The following is a 3,680-nucleotide window of genomic DNA, read 5'->3' as shown; positions in this document are numbered from 1 at the left end:
TTTCACAGCTATTTGTAAGGCCTCCCCAGACAGCCATTTTGCTTTTTTTGCATTTCTTTTCCATGGAGATGGTCTTGATCCCTGTCTCCTATGCAATGTCACAAACCTCCATCCATAGTTCATCACGCACTCTATCTATGAGATCTAGTCCCTTAAATCTATTTATCAGTTCCACTGTATAATCTTAAGGGATTTTATTTAGGTCATACCTGAATGGTCTAGTGGTTTTCCTTACTTTCTTAAATTTAAGTCTGAAATTGGAAATAAGGAGTTCATGATCTGAGCCACAGTCACCTCCTGGTCTTCTTTTTGTTGACTGTATAGAGCTTCTCCATCTTTGGCTGCAAATAATATAATCAATCTGATTTCAGTGTTGACCATCTGGTGATGTCCGTGTGGAGTCTTCTCTTGTGTTGTTGGAAGAGAGTATTTGCTATGACCAGTGCATTTTCTTGGCAAAACTCTATTAGTCTTTGCCCTGCTTCATTCCATATCCCAAGGCCAGATTTGCCTATTACTCCAGGTGTTTCTTGACTTCCTACTTTTGCATTCCAGTCCCCTATAATGAAAAGGACATCTTTTGGGGTGTTAGTTCTAAAAAGTCTTGTAGGTCTTCATAGAACCGTTCAACTTCATCTTCTTCAGCATTGCTGGTTGGGGCATACACTTGGATTACTGTGATATTGAATGGTTTGCCTTGGAAACGAACAGAGATCATTGTGTCATTTTTGAGATTGCTTCCAAGTACTGCATTTCGGACTCTTTTGTTGACCATGATGCCTACTCCATTTCTTCTGAGGGATTCCTGCCCACAGTAGTAGATATAATGGTCATCTGAGTTAAATTCACCCATTCCAGTCCATTTTAGTTCGCTGATTCCTAGAATGTCGATGTTCACTCTTGCCATCTTAAATTGTATATATTACCATTTATCAATTGTATTGATAACTTATATATATTACCATTTATCAATTTTTTCACTATTACTCTTTTGAACATTATGTCCTCTTTCTATTCATTATTAGGCTTACCTAGAAATTCTAAGGTACATCCTCTACTTGTTGTTCAGTCATTCAGCCTTGTCTGACTCTTCGTGACCTCTTGGACTGCAGAAGGCCAAGCTTTTCTGTCCTTCACTATCTTCTGGAATTTGCCTAAGCTCATGTCCATTAATTTGGTGATTCCATCCATCCACCCATCTCATCCTCTGTCACCCACTTCTCCTCCTACCTTCGATATTTCCCAGCAGCAGGGTCTTTTCCAATGAGTTGGCTCTTTGCATCAGGTGGCCAAAGATTGGAGCTTCAGTTTCAGTATCAGTCCTTCCAATGAATGTTCAGGGTTGATTTCCTTTAGGATTGACTGGTTTAATCTCCTTGCTATCCAAGGGACTCTCAAGAGTGATCTCCAGCACCATAGTTGAAAAACCAATTCTTTAGCGATCAGCCTTCTTTATGGTCTAACTCTGACATCCATACATGACTACTGGAAAAGCCATAGCTTTGAGTATATGGACTTTTGTTTGCAAAGTGATGTCTCTGCTTTTTAATACATGGTCTAGGTTTTCTTTCAAGATGCAAATGTCTTTTAATTTCATGACTGCAGTCACCATCTGCAGTATTTTGGAGCCTAAGAAAATAAAATCTGCCACTGTTTCCATTTTTTTCCCCATCTATTTGCCATGAAGCGATGGGATTGGATGCCATGATCTTAGTTTACTGAATATTAAGTTTTAAGACAGCTTTTTTTAAAAAAGCCACCTTTACTTATTAAAATATAATATTAATAATTTTAGTCTTATTAAAGAACAAAAAGATCATAGCACATTAATTACATTTATTCCTCTACTGACTTGCATGACATTTTCAACCTGTATTTTATAAACTTTCAAATATGTCATTCATCATCGCTGTTTAAGGTTCATGTCCTTTTAGTTTAGCCACATATACAACAATGTTGGAGGCTTTTTGTTTTTTCCTGAATCTCTGAATTTCCAGTTGATTTTTTTCCCCTTGGCTGTGGTATCCTTTGTGAATTTCTCTAGACTGTGTTTGCTGATGGCAAATCCAAATTTTCTTATAAAAAAGTTTATTTTACTTAGTCATTAAAGGATATTTTTTGCAATTCATATAATTCTAGGTTGTTAGAATTTTGTTTCGCTGCAGAACATTTGATGATATAATTTCACTATTTGCTGGTTTCTTTTGTTTCAGTTGAGAAGTCAACTGTCAATATGTCACAGTTTTTTAAAATTAGTTTTTCTGTTAGTCTTGCAGCTTTTTCTTCTGCTTCATCTTTGATTTCTTGTAGTTTCACTGTGATGCTTCTATGCTTAAATTTCTTGTTATTTATGCTGCAAGTTCTAGAATTCTGTACTGACATTTTTCACCACTCTAAAATATTTTTCAAAATTTTTATTACCAAATATGCTCTATTTTTCTTTTTTAAAGTAGGATTTAAGTTAAAACATTATAGAACTTCTGTTTAATTTTATGTCATTTTAACTTAGCTTTTTGCATTTTCTATTTTTGTAGTTCTTAATTTCATGTTCACTAATTCTCTTCAGTTGTTTTTTTATATTTTTTTATATTTTATTTTTTTTATTTTTTAACTTTACAATATTGTATTGGTTTAGCCTTGCATGAGTAATTAATTTCAATCATATTCTCAGTCTTACAATTTATATTATTTTTCTTAATATTTGTCACTTAAAATATTAAAGAATAGTTAATTTATAATATTTGTTAGTTTCAGCTATACAGAAAAGTGATTCAGTTATATATATATATTTTTTTCAAATTATTTTCCATTATAAGTAGTTAAAAGATATTGAATATAGCTCCCTGTGCTATACAGTAAATCCTTGTTGTTTATCTGTTTTATATGTAGTAGTTTGTATCTGTTAACCCATACTTCTAATTTATCCCAGCTCCCTTCTTCTTCCCTTCAGTAACCACTAGTGTGTGTGTTCTGTCTGTGAGTCTGTTTCTGTTTTGCATAGAGAATCATTTGTATTATTTTTTAGATGCCATATTTAAGTGATATCATGTAATATTTGTCTTTCTTTGACTTACTTGACTTAGTATGATATTCTCTGTATCCATCCATGTTGCTGCAGATGGCAATATTTCATTCTTTTTTATGGCTGAATAACATTCCATTGTATTTAAATATCACATTTTCTTTATTGGTCTGTTTATGGACACTTAGGTTGCTTCTTGTCTTGGCTATTATAAAATATTGCTGCTATGAACATTGGGGTGCATGCATCTTTTTGCATTACTGTTTTCATTTTTTCTGGATATATACCCAGGAGTGGAATTGGTGGGTCATATAGTAGTTCTATTTTTAGGTTTTTAAGGAACCTCCATACTGTTCTTCATAGTAGGGGCACCAATTTACATTCCCACCAACAGTGTACAAGAATTCCCTTTTTTCCACATCCTCTCCAGCATTTATTATTTACAAACTTTTTGATGATAGCCATCCTGACAGGTGTGAGGTGATACCTCATTGTAGTTTTGACTTGCATTTCTCTAATAATTAGTGGTGCCAAGCATTGTTTCATGCGCCTATTGGCCATTTGTAGGTTCTTTGGACAAGTGTCTATTTAGGTCTTCTGCCTATTTTTTGATTGGGTTGTTTGTTTCTTTTTGATATTAAGTTGTATGAGCTGTATA

Source organism: Bos grunniens, chromosome 6, assembly GCF_055505025.1.
Source record: "Bos grunniens cultivar Pamir isolate PY7600 chromosome 6, Bosgru_T2T1.0, whole genome shotgun sequence".
NCBI lineage: Eukaryota > Metazoa > Chordata > Mammalia > Artiodactyla > Bovidae > Bos > Bos grunniens.
The sequence above is the reverse complement of the archived record's forward strand: the minus strand, read 5'-3'. Positions refer to the sequence as shown.